At 40.2% G+C, this 26,472-nt stretch overlaps 1 protein-coding gene across 2 annotated transcripts in view; it reads left to right on the forward strand.

Annotated features, from left to right (window-relative positions):
- PAG1 (phosphoprotein membrane anchor with glycosphingolipid microdomains 1) overlaps positions 1-26,472 on the forward strand; it is a 159,177-nt gene that overhangs the window by 52,364 nt on the left and 80,341 nt on the right. The window lies entirely within an intron of this gene.

Genomic DNA, 26,472 nt, shown 5'->3' on the forward strand with positions numbered 1-26,472 from the left:
TGTCTTTCAATCAAATCTTTCCTTTAACTTGCTGAGAAGCTCTTTCTTTTGCTAGAGGAACCCTTTCCTCTTAGGAGAGCAGGGTGCTATTTCAGGGTCATTGGGGTTCCCCTCGGAGATCTTTCTAAATATAACTGCAGATCCTGGAAAACAGCCTGCCTTTTGTTGGTTAAGTTCAACTTAAGAGTCAGTGCATTAGGAGCTTCGATTATCCGTGCTCCAAAAATGCCTTCCTCTGATCTCCTAGCATTTGACAAGAATCTCGAAGCAGGGATTATATATTGTTTTCTCTAATGTACTTCCATTTTCGCTAGAGCTGCTTGCCTTACACATTTTATTTGTGGGCCTGAATTATAGAGCATTTTCTAATTAGGGGGCATTAAAGATTTAACTCAAGAATCTATATATTTTAGAATAGGGCTCAGATGTTTCTGAGGAAGAATCACACAGTCCTCTTAAGTTTTTAGAAAGCATTGTATTGACTTCTTTTTTTCTTTTTTTTTGATAGGTGGTAGATTGCTTCAGTCTTACTGTGGGGATATTTTTCTGCCTTTTTTTTAAAAAATTGATCTGGAATTTGCAGTTTGCTCTCTGCCAAAGTCTTGACCCCAGCTTTTGGTTATCATCATTTGTATATCCCAAGCAGTTTTCAAACTTCCTCACTTGTCTGCTACTCACAACTGATACCTTCTCCTGGAATCAGTATTTTAATTAAAGGCATCACTGTTGACCTGGTAACTCAAGCCAGCAATCTCCATCCTGACACTGCTTCACTCTTTGCATTCAGTCCACACTGGATCCCGGATTTAAGAGAACGTATGAAAAGTTCCCCAAACAGTGGCGCTTGGTGAGGTCAAATATTAATTGCCAGCTGTCACAAATGTTAATTGTAAATATCCTTCCGGTCTAGCTAGCCTCTGCCTCCCACTGTCACTACATCAGTTCTGGTTCTCATCAACTCCATGCCAGTCTATTGCTGGAGCTCACTAGTATAGCTGTCTTTCAACAGATTGTCCCCACTCTAGGTACCCTGCTCCCCACTTTATAGTGTGATTTCTTGTTCAGTGACTTCTGTGGGCCCTTGTAACCTTGAGAATAGACCCAGGTATCTTGGTGTGTACCTCCACTGTCAGTCCTGCGCAGCCCTCTAGCACACTGCCTGCCTTCCCCTGCTTTGCTGTCTGTGCTTCTCAACACATCCTGTCCTTTCAGGCTTTGCACGTGCTGGTCTCACTCCTGATAATGCCCTTGCTCAGTTTTTCTTGAAAAATCACCATGCATCCTTCAAAGTCCACGTCAATTTCCATCTCCTCTGAGAAGCCTCTCCCACTCCCACGATTTCCTCATGTGAACTGGGTTCCCATGATTCTTTAGCTGTATCTCTGGTCAGACTATACTTAATTATCCATTAATATATCTGACCCGCCTATGGACACTAACCTTGAGGGTAAGATTCAGATATTATTTTTGTATCTATAGCATTTAATAGATGCCTTGCACATAGTAACACTCAGTGGACGCTCTAATTTAAATGAGTGTAACTCTGACACTGTAACAAAAAGGAAGGTGTGTGTGTAGTCACTTAGTCGTGTCCAACTCTTTGGACTATAGCCCGGTAGGTTCCTTTGTCCATGGGATTCTCCAGGCAAGAATACTGCAGTGGGTTGCCATTCCCTTCTCCAGGGGATCTTCCCAACCCAGGAATTGAACCCACGTCTCCTGTGTTTCCTACATTGCAGGCAGATTCTTTACCCACTGAGACACTGGGGAATCCCAAAAAAGGAAGGTAGTGTTTGTAAAAAGGAATCTCAAGCTGTGCTTATTCTCTATGTACAGACATTTTTCTCAACAATGTTTTGTTTTTCTGTTAGACTGTTAGTATCTATGGATTAAAGAAGAGCTGCCCAAACCAATTTACAGCCCCTTTCCCTTTTTTGTGGGCTTCCCTGGTGGCTCAGATAGTAAAGAATTTACCTGCAATACAGGAGACCTGGGTTTAATCCCTGTGTCAGGAAGATCCCCTGGAGAAGGAAAAGGCAACTCACTCCAGTATTCTTGCCTGGGAAATGCCATGGACAGAGGAGCCTGGGGGGCTACAGTTCATGGGGTCGCAAAGAGTCAGACAAAACTGATGAGCCAAGCAAGAGAGGGGCCAAGGCTGTCAGAACTGAAATGCTGGCTGCGTATCCTGAAACTTGCAACTGTGTAGTCATTTCCACTTAGAGAGTAGATTCAGTCAGTGCATTCACCAATCTAGGTGAGGATAGTAGTTACTTGTATAATGGTTGAATTTGGGATTCAGAAATTAAATTACCCTGACCCATTTTCAGGCTTCTCGTGTGCCCGTGTCTTGGAAGTGTGTGTCAGATCACCAGAGTTGTTCTTTCCACTCATGAGAAAGATAAGCTGGGAGAACAGCATCAGTAACTGTCCGCTGGGACAGGAGCCCTAATCCCAAAACAACAAGGCTGCAGTTAACACAGTTAGCAATGGATTGTGTCTTTGAGGAGCTCGGGAAACATAATGGGATTCATTTTTAATTCCAACCAATTCGAGAAACAAAGCAAAAGCCTTGGCCTCTGGAGTGGCTTTGTAATCAAAGGTTACCGCAGGCCTGTCAGAACTCTCAACAGCTGTCTCCACTGTGAAAATAGGCTTAGGTTGTAAGGTGATTTCAGAACTGAGGAAATGATGACTTTAGCCAGGTGTTGTCTCCCATGTGAACTCTGACTCGCAAAGATGAGGTTAATTTCAGTGTACAGTGTTTGCTTTATTTTTCAAACCAATTTTAATAGCGACCTCCTTGCACTCTGAAAAAATGTCTGAGAGCAGTTATAAAAGAGTTGATGTAAATAAGCATTACAATGTGTATCTTAGCTGTCTCTAGCTCAGTAGTCAACAAAATACTTTGCAGTCAATTAATTAATCCTGTTTTTTTTTCTCTTTTTTGCTATCCTGCCTTGTATTTATTATGTGAGTATCTTCTGAACTATAAAAGCAGTATACATATTCAGTATAGAAAGTTGGAAAATATGAAATTCCAAAGAAAGAAAAAAGCTTTCCTATGAGGCTGTACCCTAGAAAGAACCATTGTCAACATCTTGGTTGATATTAGCCTTAAACAGAGTTTTTTCCAGGCAGGGATGCATACTTTTCAAATTCTTATTATGCAAAATTTTACATCCATGAGAGAATGAATAATACAGCGAGTTCTTATATACTCACTCTATAAATTCACACATTACCAAGATTTTGCCAGTATTGGTTTGTCAACCTCTTTTTAATCTTTCCCTTCCTCTTTTATTTTGGAAGTATTGGCTAACTACCTTGAAAAGGAAAGAGGAATCCTGATTCCTGAAAGAGGGCTGTGGAAGGCAATCATTTGCCTTCCAATTTCATACACCTTCACCCAGCTTTTACTTAGGAAGCAAAAAGTATGGTTTTCCATTTAGTATTGTACTTGAGGGATAAGTAGCCTTAATGCTCAGGTCTGTCACATGCTAGATGGGTATTGATTTTTCTTCTTAAATCAATGTTTCCCTAGAGCATCGTTTTATTTATTCATAAAGCCAAGATGATGTCTGACAGGAGTTATGGCAGTGTAAATCTGTGATGCAGGCACAATACGAAGAGCTTTTGTAAGACTCAAAAATCAATGATGCTGGAGGGTTACTTCATAAGCTTGAGAGAGTGCATTTGCTGTGCTTCCAAGTATAAAAGGAGAATTTCAGCCTCTAGTTAAGTTTCATTCTTCTGTTTTCTAGACCACTGTCCAAATGAAGTACAGTTAACCCTTGAATAACGTGGGTTTGAACTGTGCAGGTTCACTTATACGTGGATTTTTTCTGATAGTGAATACTATATATAGTAAGTACTAAATGAGTCACAGTTGGTTGAATCCATGGAAGAAGAACCATGGGTGGTTACAGAGGGCCCACTATAAATTATGCACAGATTTGCACCCCTACCCCCACATTGTTCAAGGGTCAACTGTATAGCATCAGACTGGATAGAACCAACCTTCAGCATTGGTCCCTTTTTGATACCAATCTGTTGACTTACTCTCAAAAGCTGTGCTGGCCCTGCTGATCATAACACTGTCATTTGGCTTCATGGTATAGAATACATTCTAAGAGTATTCACTTTTTGTCACTATATTTACTTTTTGGCATGTGAATATATCCTGACAGTATTCACTTTGTGTGTGTGTTCTGTTTTCTTTTTAGAAGTTTTTAATATATAAAAATTACTATTAGAATTTTTTTAACTTAAAATATGTTTCAAATGGTTTCCCCAACCTTAACTGACTTTTTAGTGGTTAAAATTGCATCTAATCACTAGACTGTCCCCATCTAGACTTGTAAATATCAGTTTTCTATTAGGTATGTGATCTCAACAAGGTAGAACTTGGTTGGTAAATCAGATGACCTAGACACTGCTGTCATTATTTACTCCTGGCTTCTGTGTGACCCCAGGTAAGTTCCAGAACTTCTCTAGGAATGTTTTTATTTATTTTGTTTTGAATTTTTCATTTAAATAAAGGTGAGTGAGTGAAGGTGCGTGAAATTGGCAGGCATTTATTTGACTTCCATTGTTTTCTGTATATCAGGACTCTTTTTTTTCCTTTTAAAATAACTAGTTGATATTAAAAAAAAAAAAAAAGAAGGAAAGAAGAAATGAAAGACCAAAAAAGGGACAGGTGTAGTGAGGATTATTTTTTCATGAAGGATAAAGTTTCTTCCAGTGTGAAAATACTGTGGTTTTCTGTGAAAAGAGTTCACATGCTGAGCTGTTATCAGTAGTCATGATTTCCTTGGAAATTTCTGAGCCATCATGGATGTACTTTGAGTTCAGAATCTGAGGTCCCCAGCACCTGCTCCTGAGAACAGATAGGGGCTCTGGCCAGACCTGTGGTTCCTGGGACCCCAGTTCCCCACAAGGGCTTCTCTGGTGGCTCAGATGGTAAAGAATCTGCCTGCAATGCAGAAGACCAGGGTTTGATTCCTGGGTCGGGAAGATCCCCTGGAGAAGGGAATAGCTACGCACTCCAGTATTCTTGCCCGGAGAATTCTATTGACAAAGGAGCATGGTGGGCTATAGTTCATAGGATCGCAAAGAGTCAAGACACAGCTGAACAACTAACACACCTCTCACCAAATCAACCCCAATCATTAAAGGAGTGACATCATCGCAAGAGGGCCCTACATCCAAGTAGTTAACGCATGGTAATTTTGAATGGTAGGCCTCTGAGGTCAAGTGTGGTGAAGGTGAAGGTGAAGTCGCTCAGTCATGTCAGACTCTTTGTGACCCCATGGACTGTAACCTACTAGGCTTCTCCTTCCATGGGATTCTCCAGGCAAGAATACTGGAGTGGATTGCCATTTCCTTCTCCAGGGGATCTTCCCGACCCAGGGATCGATGCGGGTCTCCCGCATTGGAGGCGGACGCTTTAACCTCTGAGCCACCAGGCATAGTTTCTCATAATTTTGCTGTGTCACCAGGTAGTACTAGGGTTCCTCCTTCTCTGCATGTGCTTCACTCATTCCCTGTAGACTTCAGGCAAGCTGTTCTGCTGGCCATTTTCTGATGGTTTTAGCTATAAAGAGCCGCAGAACAGAGTAGGAGGGGGAATAAAATAAATAAAACTTTTCCTGTAACATCATGTAGGGGAAGAACCAAAAAATCGAGGATTCTGTGAAAATGAATATTTCCTATGGGACAGCCAGAAAATGTAGACACTCAAGAGTGGCAAGCCAGGCTTTGCCATTTCATGACCACGATCATCTGCCATTGTCCAGCAAATGACCCAAAGTGCAAAGGCGTGCCGTCCAATGTTAGTATCTAAAATTTATTTTTCCAGGGATTTCCCTGGTGGTCCAGTGGTTAAGACTTTGCCTTCCAGTGTAAAGGGTATGGGTTTGATCCCTGGTTGGCGGTGGGGGCTAAGATCCCACATGCCTCATGACCATAAAACTAAAGCATAAAACAGAAGCAATATTATAACAAATTCAATAAAGAGTTTTAAATTTTTTTAATAAAATTTATTTTTCCACATTTGAGTATGGATAGTTTATAAAATATGTATATACAGTTACAGGTATTATTAGGCAATTATGAAACTAAACAAGTATGTTCGCAGAGGATAATGGAAGTTTAACTTTTCAGTTCAGTTCAGTTCAGTTGCTCAGTCGTGTCTGACTCTTTGCAACCCCATGAATCGCAGCACGCCAGGCCTTCCTGTCCATCACCAACTCCTGGAGTTCACTCAGACTCACGTCCATTGAGTCAGTGATGCCATCCAGCCATCTCATCCTCCGTCGTCCCCTTCTCCTCCTGCCCCCAATCCCTCCCAGCATCAGAGTCTTTTCCAATGAGTCAACTCTTTGCCTGAGGAGGCCAAAGTACTGGAGCTTCAGCTTTAGCATCATTCCTTCCAAAGAAATCCCAGGGCTGATCTCCTTCAGAATGGACTGGTTGGATCTTTTTGCAGTCCAAGGAACTCTCAAGAGTCTTTTCCAACACCACAGTTCAAAAGCATCAATTCTTTGGCGCTCAGCCTTCTTCACAATCCAACTCTCACATCTATACATGACCACAGGAAAAACCATAGTCTTGACTAGACGGACCTTAGTCGGGAAAGTAATATCTCTGCATCTTGAGTGTCTGCTATAGAAGGATCTCCTCTCATTGGAGACGAGTTTGCCTCCTGGGTGTATAAGAGTGTGGTGTGGGCTGCAAATACCAGCTCAAAATTGCATCCTCAGGATGACCATGGGGAAAAGGGGTGTTTTCATAGACACCTGAGGCACTGTTAGTGGAATTGCTGTGAGTGACAGGATTGAACTCCTGTTGACTGATTTCAAATTGCTTTATTTTATAATCCCTCATATACTCTAATACATATTATGATATTTGAAAATGTGCCTCGAACATACACAGAAAAGTGGTGAAAACCCCTGAATTACAAGACAAGATCACAGCTCTTCAGTTTGCCATTTGACACCCTTTTCCCATCAAAGACAGTTTATATAGGTTACAGGAAGAGAGAGGATAGTTCCTTCTTGTATTCAGATCTCAACTTAAATGTTCCTTCCTCAAAAAGGACTTCCTCAGGCAGCCAGTGGAGAAGGCAATGGCAACCCACTCTAGTACTCTTGCCGGGAAAATCCCATGGATGGAGGAGCCTGGTAGGCTGCAGTCCATGGGGTCAGAAAGAGTCAGACACGACTGAGCGACTTCACTTTCACTTTTCCCTCTCATGCATTGGAGAAGGAAATGGCAACCCACCCCAGTGTTCTTGCCTGGAGAATCCCAGGGACGGGGGCGCCTGATGGGCTGCCGTCTATGGGGTCGCACAGAGTTGGACACGACTGAAGCGACTTAGCAGCAGCAGCAGCAGCAGCAGCAGGCAGCCAGGGCTCAGGAATCCCTCATAACACTCTGTCCTTCCTCCTTCATTTACCTTTTAAAAGTAATTAGCCTCCAATTAAAGTAAATAAATTAATTTTTAAAAAATAAAAAATTTAAACCTTGAGAAAAATTTTTTTAATTAAAAAAAAATTTACTTTCCCTGCCTGATACTCTAGTGTTAATTGGTCTGTCGTGAGTCTTCACCTATGGGGAGGTCAGCTGAGACATGTCTGGTTCGTTCACATTGTATCCTCAGTGCCTAGAGCAATGCCCGGCATTGTATAAGCACTTAAAGTTTCTTCCCATTCGCCTGTTTTCTTCTATGGATCATCTCCTCTTTCCATCCCTGAGGCTATGTCTTTATCACTGCAGGAATCAGGCCTTCCTGTCTCTTCCCCTTGCTGTGGAGTCTGTGGCACTTAACACTTTACATTTCTGTCATTACCCAGCTGTTCCTTCCTGGTGGTAGCATCTGATAGGCAGGGACAATGATAGCGCATTGACTGTTACCATGATAGGCACTTGAGTCAAGTGGTTCCTGTTAATATTCCAACCACAAGATAGTTACATAAAACAGATAAACAGCATGGACTGTAAAGCACAGGGAATGATATTCAATATCTTGTAATAACCTATAATGGAAAAGAATCTGAAAAAGTATATATATGTGTGTGTGTGTGTGTATGTACGTATAATTGAATCACTTTGCTGTGCATGTGAAACTAACACAATGCTATAAAACAGCTATTCTTCAGTTAATAAAAAAAATACTAATAATGGAGGGCTTTAAGATTGAGCACAGAAATTCCTGCATGTGGGCCTCTCCCAGATCTCACCTTATGTACGTTTTTGTCTGGCTGTTTATATGTATCCTTTAACATGTGTGAGTGTGTGCTAAGTCTCTTCAGTTGTGTCCAACTGTTTGCAACCCCATGGTCAATTGCCCGCCAGGCTATGCTGCCCACAGGATTCTCCAGGCAAGAATACTGGAGTGGGTTGCCATGCCTTCCTCCAGGGGATCTTCTTGACTCAGGGATCAAACACGCAGCTCCAGCATTGCAGAAGGATTCTTTACTGTGGAGCCACTGGGGAAGCCCATCCTTTGACATATCCTTTCATGAATTGGTAAATGTTGGGGGAGAAAAGAAGATTCTGAAAGAGAAACAAAACAGATAAAACAGATACAAGTTTTATGACTTGCCTCTACACCTGTACTAACACTAAGGGTCAGTTGGATTACACCGGTACTAACACTAAGGGTCAGTTGGATAGAATGTTCTGCTTTGATGGTGGACTTAAGGAATGGCCTGTTGTGGCTTCCATTTTTTAAGGAACTGTAAAATTCCTTTAATTTACCACTGTGAATACCTCTTTCAGAAGGAAGAGTTTCTTTTTTTAGAAACACTCCACATCTCATTCCCCAGCTCAGTCCAGAAGCCTGAGAGTCTGATCTTGTTATGTCTCAGAATGTGGTTACTACATTTTCTCCTAATGGCTGTATTTTACATGATAATGAATCAGTCTTTTCTACAAGCCTGCTTCATTTATGCAAAACAGATAGAAATTGAAATGGGTATGAATCATACTATTCTTTCAGGGAGCAGCGAAGCTACTATAGAGCCTGAATATAATGTTATGGTCCCTTATGTCAAGTTAAGCAAAGAAATGTTGGTTCTGTGGTTAGTAAGGATAAGCTTATTGGACAGTTTCAGGAAAACAGAAAGCAGCTTTTGAATTTCAGGCCTTGGCTACTTAATTCTTACTTTAGGAAGGTCAACTCATTTTCGATCATCTTTTGTACTTTGAAGTAATAACCTCTTGTACATTAGTGGCCTGAAAGCATTAATGACATTACTGCCCACTGATTTTCAATAATATGGAAAAGGTATTCCAAATTGGTCCCAGCTATCAACAAGGAAAAAGGCAGAAAATTAAATTAGCAGGAGGATATTGGAAAAAGCCTTTTGTAAATGCTATACAATCTCTCAAATCTAATCCTTGAGAGAAATGTATTTTGTTCTGGAAAGAATAGGTTGGAAAGAATAGGTTTCTCTCCCAAGAGATACTGAAACATCTTTCATTTATAAGAGATGGATTATAGCCTATGGATGGAATAGTGTGTGCATGCTAAGTTGTTCAGTTGTGTCTGACTCTTTGCAATCCTATGGACTGTAGCCCACCAGACTCCTCTGTCCATGGGATTCTCCGCGAGAATGCTGGAGTGGTTTGCCATGCCATGCCCTCCTCCAGGGGATCTTCCCAACCCAGGGATTGAACCCATGTCTCCTGCATTGGCAGGCAGATTGTTTACCACTAGTGCCACCTGTGAAGCCCATTAAATAGAGTTAACTCCGCAGATTCATTAGAAAATAAAGCATGCCAATTAATATTCAAGCATTTCAGAACTGCTCAGCTCTTGCAGTATTTATTGATTTTTGTCTGCAAGCTTTATAAACAGACACCTCAGATCCCTGAAAACACTGAACTATTTAAAATTTTTAAGTTAAGGTTAAGTTTTCATGCGTTAATGGAGAAAAACTTGGCTTCTCACTAATGGACAAAATTTTGAGTTTAGATCTAATGTCAGTGAGCTGGGGCAGAAACACATGTTTACTCACTTAATTTGACCAATAATCTAGTCTTCTGTTCTTTTCAACAGTAGGAAGTTAATAAAAAAGAACTTTTTAAGTAAGATAAATGTGCTTCAGGGAGTCTTGTCTGCAGATCCTGGCAAGGGAGGTAATAGACTTATTCAGGAATTTCATGACAGTTCTAGATGAGTTCTCTGAAGAGGGACACAGGCACAGAGAGCTTTGCATGTAATTGCAAGTTGTGTACAGAACCTCCGAGGTTGCTCCAGGACCCTTTGAGATCTATCCTCATGGGCCCAGGTTGAAGCAAAACAAACCTGACTCATACTTTCCAAGTAGGGGCCATGCTTAATTTTTTGTCTTATAAATACTAGTTCTTTAATCCCTGGCATTAACATATCACCCAAGACATGTTTGAATATTTTGCTGGGCTGTGCTTAAACAGAAACTATTTATTTATTTATTTATTTTGCAAGAAAGTATATATTTAAGATGTTGACAGTTATTAAATACTTAATATCTTATATAACCATATATAACTTTATTATAGAAATAAGCATTTTTAAATGTTACAAATGCTGTTTGCCCTGATATAACACCATTGTATTTTCTCTTGCTCTTCCTTCCTTGGTTTCTCTTTAGTATGTAAAAACTTTATCGACTTCATGGGTAGGGGTAATTCATCTCAAGGTTCTTTTGGAAAACTGAAAGTGAAAGTGGCTTAGTTGTGTCTGACTCTCTGTGACCCCATGGGCTATACAGTCCCCGGAATTCTCCAGGCCAGAATACTGGAGTGGGTAGCCTTTCCCTTCTCTAGGGGATCCTCCCAACCCAGGGATCGAACCCAGGTCTCCCGTATTGCAGGTGGATTCTTTATCAGCTGAGCCACAAGGGAAGCCCAAGAATACTGGTGTGGGTAGCCTATCCATTCTCTAGCAGACCCTTCTGACCCAGGAATCAAACTGGGGTCTCCTGCATTGCAGGTGGATTCTTCACCAACTGAGCTATCAGGGAAGCCCCTGGAAAATTTAAAAACTGATCTTAATTCCATTTCAGCAACAATTGATAGTTAAATAAATTTAAATAATAATTAGGTGTATTTCCTGTGATGCTTAAACAATGTGATGCTTAAAAAATGTTTGAAAATATAGTATCACTGTTAAATTAGAATATGGAAAGTCCATTAGTTTTACTTATGACTTACATTCCTTTTTCTTTGGGGATTAATGACTTTTCTTGTACTCCTTGCTTTTATATGTGTAAATTCCTATGCTAACCTTTATTCCATATATCAAGAAAAGAAGTAAAACTAACTAATACCATCAGTCAAGGAATACCTGTTCCAGCAAAAGGTACCAAATAAACTGTTGACTGTGGTTACTGCCCTAAGAGAGATGTCAGAAACTTGCCAGGAGAAATGGAGCATAAGGGAACAGGGAATTCTGCAGAGGAGGGAGAATTTGAGCTGGACCTTAATGTATAAATAGGAGTTGGTTGGTCAAAAGTGTCTTTGTGGGGCTCATTAATTCCTGGCAAAATTAAATGCTTGTTAAAACATAATCTACCATGAACCCAAAATAGGGACCTATAGATCCTTACAGCAGGTTGGAACACAAGGAAAAGAAACTATCCTTCTGGAACTTTCTGTGTATGAACACTAAGAATAAACCAAACTTGACTGGGAACACTTGGTAAAAACCGAAAACAAAGATGCCAGGCAAGTGGTAATAAAGGATGATATGATTTTCTTTCCCAACGTCTTTTCCTAAAGGGAAAGGCAGCTTGAAAATTGGCAATGGAGTTGATTTGAGGGCCTTTTTAAAGTTGGTGTTAGAAATTTAGTGAAAGTAAATGTCTTAGACAAGACTGACTTTATTGAAGTCATCTTTATTGTTGTGCCCAGAGTCCGAGTCCCCAAAACTGAGAGAATAAGCCGTCCACAACAATGCAAAAGCATGAAGGGGTTTATTGCTAGCTAGGGCTCAAGTCTCATCCAGCGCAGTGGAGTCTTGATGAGAGCCCCAAGCTCTGAATCACATCTACTTTTATACAGATGGTTCTTTGTTCTTGTAACAGCATAGCTGATTGGTTAAACCGTAAGCGCGTGCATGTGCGCGCACGCTCACGGGACTTTAAACCTCGTATCCCTATCCGGATTGGCTCAGGTCTGGGGCGGGCGGGGGGCTACAGCGATTTTTTCTGATTGGTCAAGCTACACTGCCTGCAGGAGTTCCCAGTGCCTCAGCTTTCCTAGAGACTAAACCTCAGGCCTAGCCTGCCCCTTAGAGCCTGTCCTGGCTTCAGTTTGGTCCTAACATTGTGTCCTTAGTCTATTTACCTCACTCTGGATTATAATAATAATAATGACCAACACTTACTAGGTTCTTTCTACACACCAAGCACAATGATAAAAGGCTTCACTTTTATCTAATCCTCATCATGACTTTTTGTGATTTGTGTCAGATTAAGAGTGGGAGTCTAGGGCCAGCTGCCTGTGCTGGAACCAGACCTCTCCCACCACTTACATGCTGAGTCACGAAGGTGTGTTGTTCAGTCTTTCTGTGTTTCAGTCCCCACGTTAAAGGGAGAGATAACATCGTACAGAAAAACCCAAACAAGCTTTTTGGCCAACCCAGTACTTAATTCTGAGGATTGTTTATAAATATTAAGGTATTCTTTAGCACCATGCCTGTTTTTAGCTGTTATTATCATTATCATCATCCTCATTTTGCCTTCAAGGAGACTAAACTCAAAGGTTAAATAACTTGCCCAGTTTCACATACAGTTAGTATGAACTGGAGCAGTTCTGGGCTCCTCTTGTGGCTCAGATGGTAAAGAATCTGCCCACGGTGTGGGATTCCTGGGTTTGATTCCTGGCTCAAGAAGATCTCCTGGAGTAGGAAATGACAACCCAATCTAGTATTCTTACCTGGGAAATCTTATGGACAGAGAAGCCTGGCAGACTACAGTCCATGGTGTCACAAAGAGTCAGACTCAACTGGTCGACTAACACTTTCACTTTCATTTGACTACAAGCCTTGTCTGTATCCTTACTGGACTCAACAGAAATGAAGAGTGCCATGTTTTCAGATTTCATGTCATACTACTTTGCCTTACTTATGTTCTTCCTGAGTGAGCTTATCCCTTCCTAGGACTTTGTTGGTCATCAAACTCAGGGCCTGGTGAGCTGTGTCGTGCAGCCAAATACATCTGGCACCTGTTTTTATAAATAAAGTTTTATTGGAACATAGGCACACTCATTCTTTAGCTATTGCTATGGTATGGTTGCTTTTCTGCTGCAGTCACAAAAGTGAGTAGTTGGGATAGATCCTAAGGCCCTCAAAGCCTGAAATATTTATTCTCTGGCCTGTTACAGAAAATGTTTGCATATCCTGATCTTGCTCAGTACTTTCAACCTTTCCGCTAAGATGTTAATTCCTAAGTTTAACCACCCACCAGATTTCCCTACCTCCATGCCCTGTATCCACCTTAAAATCAACCTTTCAGTCATTTGCTAAGTTGTGTCCAACTCTGCAACCCAATGGACTGTAGTCTGCCAGGCTCCTTTGTCCATGGAATTTTCCAGGCAAGAATATTGGAGTGGGTTATCACTTCCTACTCCAGAGGATCTTCCTAACCCAGTGATCAAACCTGAGTCTCCCTGGCATCTTCTGCATTGGCAGGTGGATTCTTTACCACTAGTGCCACCTGGGAAGCCCCCAAACCAGTCAGTTCAGTCACTCGGTCGTGTCCAACTCTTTGCGAACTTATGGCCCAAAATCAACCTTTACCAAACTAAATTCTTCCTGTGTTTATTTCTTTCTCTTGATCAGTTCCTCCTCATTTCCTAAACCAGCTAAGGGCACCACGGGGCTTCCCTTCTTTATATTTCTCATGCCTGATCTGTCAAAAAATGTTACCAAAAAAAAAATTTACAGATGAGCTTACTTTCAAAACAGAAACAGACTTAGAGACTAGAGAATTTACCAGCTGGAAAAGGTTGCAGGGAGCGGGTAATTAGGAGTTTGAGACTCACATGCACACAGTGCTATATTTAGAATGGGTAACCAAAAATAAATAAATGTCTAAAATGGGTAATCAACAAGGATCTACTGTATACACAGAGAACTCTGCTTAATATTATATAACAGCCTATATGGGAAAATAATTTGAATAAGAATAGATACATGTATATGTAGAACTGAATCACTTTGCTATACACCTGAAACTAATACAACATGTACTCCAAATATAAAGTTACAAATTAAAAACAAAAATGAACACCGTAAAGACAATAATCTAGGTTTTTAGTACTTTCTCATTTTGGTATTCTCAGGTCCCAGCTGCATTCAATCAGAAATTCCTGTTAACAGTCCCCTAGAAATCGTCATAAACTACCTTCACTGAGAAATAACTATAAGGATGTCTTCATCAAATAAGCCATGGAGACACTGGTCCGTGCCTTAACTTCAGATACTGCCTCACAAGAATTTAGCAGTGCTAGGAAGTCAGAATATTGTAAAATCTGTACATTTAGTATTAAAATACACTGAAGAGAGCATGACTATTTGACTTATTAAGTTGTTATTTTAAAACTATTCATCACTGGCATTTTGAAATTAAATCTCTGTTCTGTATGCCAAGCCTCACTGGCCAGATCATGAGGAGTCAAAACTCCAACATTAGATTATCCTTTTTACTGGTTCATCCAAAGAGTATATTCAGATAACAAATGGATTTCCATCCTTTTTAGTACTACTTGAATATTATTTTAAAGCTCATGATATTATTAACTCTGCATCATCTTTTATGAATTTAAAATTACTATGCTGTAATAGCTGATGAGAGAGCATAGAAGAGCTGAGTAAAAATAAATAAACTTTGAAATACAAAAGGATTAGTGGGGATAATAAATATCCACTCATTGTCTTAACATTTTTGATCTTGGCATTTGTTTTATCCAGTAAATATTTTCATAGTACTTTAACTTCAGTTTCTCTGTTTGAAAAACTATGCAGAAACAGCCTTTGTTTTCAGGAACAACAGAGATGTTTATAGCATTTAAGTCAAAAGCAGAGGTTGTAAATTTATTCAGATCTTCTGAGCAGACATTAGCTTTTATGTAACATAAGGATTTGGGCTTGTTTACACAAAATAATCCCAAGAATTATAGTTCCCCATGCTCAACAGGGATCTTAAAGATTAATATTTTTCTTCAGTTGATGATTATGTAATACATTAATAGGCGTCTCTAAATACTCCCTAAATTTTGAATTGTCTGTAGACTTTCAAAGCTGTATTTTGATCAGACATGTAAAGAAATGATGTAGCTCAATTACTGTCAAATTAAGGATGATTTTTACATTATGATTTGGAGAGAAATGCCATCTATGATCAGACTTCAAAATAGCTGAAATACTTAGAGGAAAAAGTAAGTGGTTAAGGACATGAAGCTGAAGTATGGTCCCAGTGCCCTGGTGGTCATGTCACCTCTTCTGTGGAGGTGGCTGCTGCTGCCGCTGTTACTAGATGTCACTAGTGCATCTGCTGGTGACTGGTCCTCCCAGCAGACCTCCCACCTAAGCTCAAAGCTGACACATGAAGTCTCACTACAACGCCTCACATAAAAATCACTTTCGACTCTTTAGTGAATGGGTATTAGCAGGTTGATAGTCCCTTTCAATGACCTTTTTCTAAGAACAGGCAGTTTGGGGCAGAACAAAGAGAGACTTTTATTAGAAGCACAGCTGTTATGGAGATTCCGTAGCCTTAGATGAGTCCCCTAACTCCTCTCCTTGTTTAAACTGGCACTAATAATCCCTGCATTATAAAAGATGGGAATGATGCTTGCAAAGCACCTAGCAGGTGGTAGCTGCTTAGGAAACTGTGGTGAAGTGCTTGATGATGTTACAATAATAATAATAATCAGCAGTGTATTTGAGGCATTATGCTCGTTAATTATTCAACATCTCCATTTGGTTTTCTGATGTTGTCCTTGTCACTCACCGGTGCTCCAGTTACAGGAGTGAAAGAAGTTTAATCTGGATAAATAAATGGCTCTTCTCTGATGCTAGGTTTCTATCATATGAGATCATAACTTCATTTCATGGAGAAAAACATGCAGAAGTCACTGTGCAACCATTCATAATGGCATGTTTTTTAAAAGAACTAGTTGCCTTAAAAATGAGGAAGTGACTCAGGATATAAAAAGTGTACAATATTTTATAATTTTTAAATGACATATTCAGGCTATTTTGAAATGTGAAAGTACATATTTGACCTACTAACAGAAATTGATACATAACAGTATTCCTTTGCTGGTAACTTGGTAAATGTTTCTATAAAAATCAAAGATCAAGTAAACTTCAGAAGACAATAAGTAGGGTTTTAATGTTCATTGATTGCTTTACACAAAGTTGTTTAACATGATAAAAATTGCTATTACCTATTGATCTTAATAATGTAATAACTTTCATTTACTCATCCTAATAGAACAGTGTATTCGGTATTCCTAATGGCAGGCTAAGATGAACTTTTGGAATATAATTTTCTTTGTAATTTAGGCCTCTTTAGCTATCTCTGTTTTCTTCCTAGATTGCCAAAATCTTAGGTATGTTCAATAAATCAGAGAAGGTAGGAAGTTTGAACAGGGATTTAGGTTCTTAGTTAATCCCGTACCAATAAAGAAATGCATGAGTCAGAGTTTCATTCTGTAGAAATTTATGTGGCAGTTTGGGACCTGAGGCTTTAAAAAAGCTTAAGTCTTTTTTTAAAAGGCATCTGACAAGGGATTTATATAAATTAGAGCCTGTATCTCATTTTTCTATTTCCTCTTATCATGTCTAACAGGACTCTAATAAGGCAGAGCTAGTTTTACATGAGGGTAGTGCCTCCAGGCACTGTGGAAGACACTGGACTTGGGCGTGTGATACAGTTGACATCACAGGTATCTACCCTAAGGTAGCTGACAGATTGACACAGAAATATATGTACATAAGAAATAAAGCTACATTGATTAAGACTTTAAAATATATATATATATACACTTATCTCAAAAAAAGAAAAATATGAGTAAATATCAAGTCACAATCCTTTAGAGACAGAAAGAGTGGAGGAAGGAGACAGGAAGCTGAAACGCACTTTTGCACTCTTCTCTACTTGCTCAATTCCGAAAGACTGATGACTCTTGGAGGCCTACAGTGGTGGGTTTGGGTTTCATTTGTAATGAGTACATGTTCTACTGTGTTCCACTCGCTTATCAGCAAGGGTGTGAGGCCGCGGTTGTGAAATCAACTCCCTGACTGATTGAATCTGCCACCTACTAATACGTTTCTTCTTTCAGTGCCTTGTTGGGTTTCTTTATATCAGGACTCCTGGTTTCTCTGAGTCATATCTGTCTGTCTTGTCTGTTGATCTGTCTTCCTACCTGAAAGGAAACCTGCCTTAAATGTAAATGCCTTTACTACTGATGGATTAGTTCACGGGCAAAAGTAGAGAAAAGGCCATGTGGGTGCCATGCCTTTTCATTTCAGGACTCAATATGGATTGTCTCTCTCATGTTTTATGACATTTTATGAGAACTGCACTTAAGTAAGGGGCAACCTCATATTAAAATCATGGCTTGAGAACTGCGTAGTGGTACCGGGAATGTAGATCCCTGTGATTTGAAATACGTGAACCCCAAAACCGAATTTCAAGAACGGTCTTCTCCAGCAGTATTCTCAGCACTGTTCCTGAGAATGTTTGCGTCTAAGATTGTCTCCTTAGATAAAGTCTGACATTTTGGTATATGAATGAGGTAGACAAATTTATGGGATTAAATTCTCATTCATTTGATAGATTAAATGCTATCATTGAAAAATGCCAAAGGCTATTTTTTCTCAGTTTTCATGGAAACACTATCTAATTGGAGCCTTGAGGAGTAACAATTAAGTATATTCTTAATTTCTAAAGTAAATGATTAAGTGTATTAACTTAAGGAAGTCTTCCAAAGTTTTGTTTTTACAGGAGAAATATTAACAGATTTATTTTTGGTTTTGTCCATGTATAAAATACAAATCTTATGTTGACTGTGTAATGTGCATGTTGATTTGATAAATGGGGCTGACTGGTCCTGTGTCAAATAGGATGACCTGGGGAGAGACTGGGAGGGCAGGCACCGCCTCTGTCCCCAGCTGCAACACAGAATTTGCTGCTTAGTAGGTGTTGAATAACTATGTATTGAATCTCCAAACAACTGATTAACTACTGAGCATGAGCAGTCTGGACTGTAGTACCAGCCCTGCCAGTGTTCAAGACCTCTCTGAGCCTCAGTTTCCCCATTGGTAAAGTGGGCATGACAATATTTGCTCTGTTGTTTTAACAGGAGACTGTGATTGTCTAGGAAAAGTGTGTGACATCTTTGAAAACTGGAACGTGCTTTATATAGGCAATCATTTTGAGAATTATTATCATGTTGCTAAGTACTGCTTATTAGTACCATTAACTAGTTAGTACTAGTGTCCTGTTAGCATTCAATAAATGCATACTTAAAAAAAAAAGATTGCGTTTAAACTCGTAGGTATAAAATAAATAAGATACAAAGATGTAATTTACAACATAGTGAATATAGCCAATATTTTCCCTGGTGGCTCAGACAGTAAAGAATCCACCTGCAATGCGGGAGACCCTGGTTTGATCCCTGCATCAGGAAGATCCCCTGCAGAAGGAAATGGTAACCCACTCCAGTATTTTTGCATGGAGAATTCCATGGACAGAGGAGCCTGGCAGGCTACAGTCTATGCGATCGCAAAGAGTCAGACATGACTGAGCAACTTTCACTTTCACTTTATATAGAGTATAATCTATAAAAATATTGAATCACTGTTGTATATCTGAAACTAATATAATGTTGACTGTACTTCAATTACAAGTAAATAAACAGACTTGGAAACAAAAAAAAGTACTAAAACTAAAATTGAAGGGAAATTAGTGGTTTAATCACTTTAATTGACCTCTAAAGTTTTTTTGAAACACTGTCTTTATTTTGACATAATTGTAAATCCTTTATATATTTAATCTACTTTTGTTGTTTCTTTGGGAAGGAAATTCAAAAGCATATACTTGGACATCTGAGCTATTATTTCTCAGCAGCATTGCCCATTAATAGGTTTTTAAATACATGAGAAGCTTCTTATGTAAGAGCAAGAAAAAGATAATGGAAACCTTCCATAATATGAAGGTTTAAGATGTGGATAACTGAGGACTTGGCTTATAATAGATTGCCACCACTGCTTTGGAAATTAGGTTCAGATATATATCACATAAAATTCACTGTTAGATATGCTGAAATTTAATGACAGGGTTTTGTTGAAATGAGATCTTGTGGGTTTTGATGAAGAAAATCAATCAGGATATGCCTTATCTTTTATTCTCTCTTCTAGCTGCTCAGTGTGCAATTAAATTGACTCTGCAGGACCACAGTGTGTCACATATATTAATTTTATACTCACCCAGCCTATATTAACTTTATGCTAGCACTTGCTGATAAGGGACACCAAAAAGGCATTAATAAGCTTATAACTGTGAGCTGGAATCACAAATACTGTAGTCCTAAGTTTTGTTTTTTAATATTCTCTCTATATGTCTTTAATTAGATGATGTATTCATAATTGAACATATCTGAGTTTATTTCTGCTCTACATTGGGCTTTGTGATGAAGCCCTGGGTAGCAAAGATTTATGACCCCAAATTATGTCCAGGCAGGGAGATGGGACATGATCTCACATCAATTTTGAAGGCCAGCTAATCAATATATGTAAACTTACATACATGAATGATTCTGGAGTCTTTGATGAAAACCACAGTCACCCCCGTGACCCTCCCAAGTTCTGGAAAAAAAAAAACAAGAGCGAGGATAAAATAATTGGCAGATAAGTTTCAACTGTCATCATTATTACTGGTATAGGCCAGATAGGAGGGTGGAGTTTATTTATTATAGTGATGCAGAACCCGAGGGGTGAGCACAAGTCACAGTAGCTGTGACAGGCCTGTGAGCCAGAAGGATCAGATTATGGCATGGAGGGTCAGAGGCCAATTCCCAGGGGGCAGCTCCATCCCTAAAGAAGATAGAGAGGAGCTAAAATGGCCACCCAGGCTTCCCAGGTGGCACTATTAGTAAAGAACCCACCTGCCAGTGCAGGAGATGTAAGAGACATGGGTTCAGTCCCTGGGTTGGGAAGATCTCCTGGAAGAGGGCATGGCAACTCACTCTAGTATTCTTGCCTGGAGAATCCCATAGCCAGAGGAGCCTGGTGGGCTACAGTCCATGGGGTCACAAAAGAGTTGGACATGACTTAGTAACTGCACAACAACAAAGCCAGGGTACCTAGTTTATGCTTCCTGGAATCACACACTGATCCACCTCCCTCCCCTTAAATGAAGAGGTCGAAAGAGCCAGAAGTGTTATCTGCTTGACCTGCTTGATCAGGGAAAAAGGGATTTAACCCCAGTATAGGACAAGTAAGAATATCTGATGCCAGATGAACTGGGCAGAAAGTAAGGACAGAGGGAAAAGAGAAAATCCTTACCAAGAAGGATGGTAGGTTAGAGATGAGGGGAGAAGGAGTGGAACATTCCAGACAAGAATAATAGCAGCAAAGACGGGAAGGTGAATTTGTTCTGGAAAGGAGCTGGGCTGGCCAGTCAAGTCACAGAGAGGTTTTAGAGTCCCTACCACAGGAATTTGGGAGCTCCCTCCTTAACCAAAGAGCTTTCAGAAGTGGAAAACTAGAGTGTTTCTTTCTGAATGTATATTAAGAGAGAGTTTTATTTCCTTTTTCCTTTGTTGCTTCCTAGCATATTGAACACTGAGAATGTTTTCATGTGTTTGCATGGTTCTCTCTGTAATTTATCCTGGCTAATTACATTTAACTATAGGCTTTTAAGTATATATTGAACTTAGTGACTAATCATTAGATTTCAATAGCAAAGAGTCTGTAATTTTTGGAGTTATATGACCTATGTAAGGATACGTTGCAGAGAGAAACGATTCCCTCTCTGTGATAAAAAGTCTTGTCTGTGGTTACATTAAAAGCTACCTTTAACACATGGTTGTTCAGTCACCAAGGCCTGTCCGACTCTTTGCACTCCCATGGACTGCAGCACTCCAGGCTCCTCTGTCCTCTACTATCTCCCAAAGTTTGCTCAAATTCATGTCCATTGAGTCAGTGATGCCATCTAACCATCTTATCCTCTGCTGCCCCGTTCTCCTTTTGCCATCAGTCTTTCCCAGCATCGGAATCAACTATAAATAAAATAGATAACCTTACTATATGGCACAGGAAACTCTACTCAATATTCTGTAATAATCTATATGGGAAAAGAATCTAGAAAGGATGAATATATGTGTGACTGAATCACTTTACTGTATACCTGAAATTAACACAATGTGCATGCATGCTCAGTTGCTCAGTCATGTCCAGCTCTTTGTGACCCCATGGACAGTCGCCCATCAGGTTCGTCTGTCCATGGGATTCTCCAGGCAAGAACACTGGAGTGGATTGCCATGCCCTCCTCCAAAGGATCTTTCCAACCCATGGATTGAACCTGTGTCTCCTGAGTCTCCTGCATTGGCAGGCGGGCTCTTTACCACTAGCACCACCTGGAAAGCCCTAAATTAACACAACATTGTAAATCAACTACACTCTAGTACATTTTTTTAAAGGTACCTTTAAAAAAGATTTAGTTCTGAAGATAGTTTTTAAAACTGAAGTTTGTAGTTTGTGTTAGTCTGGGTGGACCCAGTAGAATGCTGTTTACAAAGACATGCTCTAATACATTGAGGAGCAGCCTGTTGATATTTGAAGACTTTTTCTGTTGTTTATGGATCATAGTAAACATTTGTCCAAAATAAAGTCCTTAGAAATTGGGCCTCAAGGAACAGTAACAATCAATTATGAAATTATTTATTACATAGATTTTGTGGATATGCCATTCATTAAATTGTGTTTGCTCCAAAACAACATTATTAAAAAGGAAAAAAAAATGTCTTTGGTGCTGTAAGACTCTAAGATGGGTGTATCCTGTGCCCCATAAAGCAGTTTTAACTCTTTGCTGGATGCTTTGAGTATGGAATGGTGAGAGGAGAGAAAACCCATGGGATTCTTTCCCTGTTTGGGGGGTGTTTGGAATTTCACTGGGGAGATATGACAAGCAGTTGCATAGCAGGTGATAAGTATTAATACAGAACAGTGTATGAATAAGGACCAGAATATCTGCTGTTAGTCATTCATTGCCTGGTCTCTTCAGAAGACTTACTGAATGGTCTGGCAAGTGTTAAAGATGTCATGTTCCTCTGCCTGACTACCCTGACAAATGCTGCTGTCTTGACTTAGCACAGAGGTCATTGGTTCACCACAAAACTGATATTTCCTCCGCTGTCTAAAGCCTGGTAGTTTTTAAGAGTTTGTTTTTTGACTATCATTTATCGTTTTATCTCACTTCCCTCCTAACTGTTATGTTTATCCAACTCGGTGTATCTCTAGTGACATAGAAAATTGTCTCTCTAGTTGACATAGAAAGAAGAGAAAATTGGATACTTCATGACAAAAGGAAAGTTCTGAGCTCTAGTTACGCTGCTGCAACTAGGCAGTAGGTTGGTCTGGGTGGATGAGCCAGCCGGGAAATGCCCTGGGGCCCATCACGTTTTCTGTTGGATGCTGTATGCATTCCAGGCTGTGGTTTTGTGTGTGTTTGTTTTCTTTTTTATTAGAGCAGAAGGTATATTTTATTTTATCTCTGTGGCTGTTTGGCTTCTAAGGAGTTGACTTGTTTTAACAGCAATTCTTAGGGATTAAATTGGATTAAATGAACTCTGCCTTTAAAAAAAAAAAAAAGCTTCATCGAACTGTAATTCTCATATCATGCAACTCACTCATTTAAAGTGTACATACAGTTCAGTGCCTTCCCCAGCGGCTCAAGCAGTAAGGAATCTGCCTGCAATGCAGGAGACACAGGAGATGTGGGTTCAATCCATGGGTCAGGAAGAGTCCCTGAAGAAGGAAATGGCAACCCTCTCCAGTGTTCTTGCCTGGAAAATGCTATGAACCGAGGAGCCTGGCAAGCTACAGTCCATAGAGTCACAGAGTCAGATACAATGCAGTGTGCATGCAGTTCACCTAATTAATTAATAAATCAGTGGTTTTCAGTATATTCACAGAGTTTTGCAACCATCATCATGATCCATTTTAGAACATTCTTACAACTCTAAAGGGAAGTCCCTCACCCCTTAGCTGTCACCACCCACTTCAATTTCCCCATCTCCTGCACTGTCCCCAGCCCTAGGCAACCACAGGTCAACTTTATGCCTGTAACAAACCATTCTAATGAAGAAAGCAGTCAGAGGACATCATGTGATGGACTTATTTTTGATATTTGGAACTGCCACTTTATAATATCTGAAGGAATAATGTGATGTTCCTAAGTGCAACTGGTTAGAAGAATGAGTCTCATTAAAAATAATAATAAGCTGAAAGTAGCCACAAATTCAGTGTGTAGAAAAGTACTTTTCAGCCAGTGTCACCTGTATGCATCAATCATTTGTCATCATCGCAGACCTACTTTACTCCACCTCTGTGCATGAGAGACATTTAGCAGAATAAAGTCAATAGGTACACACTACCATATATAAAATAGATAATTAACAAGGACCTACTGGATAGCACATACTAGAAAGTGCATTAAAAAGCAGAGCCATCACTTTGCCAACAAAGATCCATATAGTCAAAGTTACGATGTTTCCAGTAGTCATGGACAGATGTGAGACTTGGACCTTAAAGAAGACTGAGGAACAAAGAATTGATGCTTTTGAATTGTGGTGCTAGAGAAGACTCTTGAGAGTCCCTTGGACTGCATAGAGATGAAACCAGTCAATCCTAAATGAAATCAACCCTGAATATTCATTGGAAGGACTGATGCTGAAACTAAAGCTCTAATACTTTGGCCATGTGATGCAAAGAGCTGACTCATTGGAAAAGACCCTGATACTGGGAAAGATTGAGGGCAGGAGGAGAAAGGAGCAACAGAGGATGAGATGGCTGGATGGCATCCCTGATCACTGTCTCAATGGACATGTGTTTGAGCAAACTCTGGGAGATAGTGAAGGACGGAAAATCTGGCATGCTGCAGTCCGTGGGGCCACAAAGGGCTGGACACAGCTTAGTGACTGAACAACTATATAGCACAGGGAACTCTACTCAGTACTCTGTAGCTACATGGGAAAAGAATCTGAAAATACTAGCTACATGTATATGTATAACTGATTCACTTTGCTATATACCTGAAACTAACACAACATTGTAAATCAACTATATTCCAATGTGAAATAGAAACTAAAAACATTAAGTTGCATACAACTTTTATATTTTCATAGCATTGTTCGCTGAGCCAAATCCTATTTCAGCATGTTATATGCAGGGATTTTTGCTAGAATACATTGAATGGCTCTTCCTTCAAGGAACTCAACAGCATAGAAGAGGAGGATGGATGTGTATAAACAAGCAAGTGCAAAATAATGTCAGAATACTCTAGAGCCAGCACCGAGAGGACTCAGGAGAACAGGTATCTGGGGACTCTGGTGGAGAAGGGAAATGTCAGAAACAGCTCATAACAGAGGTGACCCTGGAAATTAGCTAAGGCACATTAGTAATTCTTGCAGAGTGGAGAAGGGAATTTGGGTAGAGGAAGCAGGGTATTCAAAAGCATGGGTCTAGGAAGCATCCTAGAACTTTGGGACATGAGCAGATAAGGAAGTAGGGCATTGGTAGGAAAGGCAGTGAGTGGGTTGCTGAGGGCACTGAGACACTGTGGGAAAGATACTGTGTGAGTTGCCTAAGAGTTTGACTTTACTCCCTGAATTAATTTCCTGTGGATGCTGTAACATAGGTACTGCACACTGGGTGGCTTAGAACAACTGAGGTTCATTTTCTCACAGTTCTGGAGGCTGGACTTCCAAATCATAGTGTCTGCAGGGCCATGTTGTTGTTGAGTCGCTCAGTCATGTCTGACTCTTTTGTGACCACATGGACTGTAGCCTCTCAGGCTCCTCTGTCCTTGGGATTTCCCAGGCAAGAATACTGGAGTGGGTTGCCATTTCCTGTTACAGGGGATCTTCCCAACCCAGGGATCAAACTTTCGTCTCCTGCATTGTAGGGAAGATTCTTTACCCGTGAGCCACCGGGGCAACTCTGCAGGACCATACTTCCTCTAAAACCCATGAGGTCAGATCATTCCTCGCCTCTTTCAGCCTCTGGTAGCCCCAAAAGTTCCTTGACTTGGAGTAACATAATTCCAACTTCTGCCTCCATCTTTGCTTGGTGTTCTCCGTGTGTTTCTTGCCTTCATCTTTCTTCCATGCATGTCTATCTCTCTGTCCAACTTCCCCCTTTTTATAAGGACACCGGTACTGTTGGCTTCCCTGGTGGCTCAGATAGTAGAGTCTGCCTGCAAAGTGGGAGACTAGGGTTTGATCCCTGGGTCAGGAAGATCCCCTAGAAAAGGAGATGGTAACCCACTCCAGTACTCTTGCCTGGAGAATTCCACAGACAGAGGAGCCTGGTGGGCTACAGTCCACAGAATCACAAAGAGTCAGACACAACTGAGCAACTGATGCACACAGGCCTATTGGATTAAGGTCTACCCTTGTGGCTTCATCTTAAGTAAATACCTCTGTAACAATCCTCTTTCCACATGTGGTCACATTCTGACATACTGAGGGCCAGGATTTCAACATATATTTTTAGGGGACAAAATCCAACCCATAATACCCACCAAGCATCAGGGTGTTATTGACCAAGTTTAAGAAGGAGAGTCAGGTGATTATTTTTGCATTTCAGGGGGTGACTTGGACAGCTGTGAAGGAGGAATTCACAAGGGGTAAGAGGTTGGACAAGAGGTCTTATGGCACTTCATAGCTGACCAACTCTGCGGGGTGCTGCTTTATCCTTCATGCACCACATTTTAAAAAAGAAGAAATGAAGAAAATCACAAATCCACAACAGCACTGAAAAATCTGAAAGAAACACCATCCGCAGACAAGGATATCCAAGAATCCCAGAAGTTGTTAAGAGAAATTAATATGATTGGCAGTGAAGCCCAATAGAACTGAGAAGTACACTCTCTTTTACAGTTAAATAAACTGTATATTAATGCAACTTTAGTTTTAGGTCAGGGAGGAGAGAGAGAATTGAACAAGAAGTGCACATGCTCTATGACCATCAATTCCATGCCTAGGAGTCAGTCCCATCCACGTGCTCCCACTCTTAAACCTCTGAGATATGTCTGCAAGAGTAATTTTTTGTAACATTGTTTCTAACTTAGGAAAACCAGAAATAACCTAAATATCCATTGGCCTGGAAATGTCTAAATATAGTATGTCTATAATACCATTGAATGCTCTGTAGTTCAAAGAAATGAGATAACTCAGTGTTTACTA

The sequence above is a fragment of the Capra hircus genome, chromosome 14, assembly GCF_001704415.2.
Source record: "Capra hircus breed San Clemente chromosome 14, ASM170441v1, whole genome shotgun sequence".
NCBI lineage: Eukaryota > Metazoa > Chordata > Mammalia > Artiodactyla > Bovidae > Capra > Capra hircus.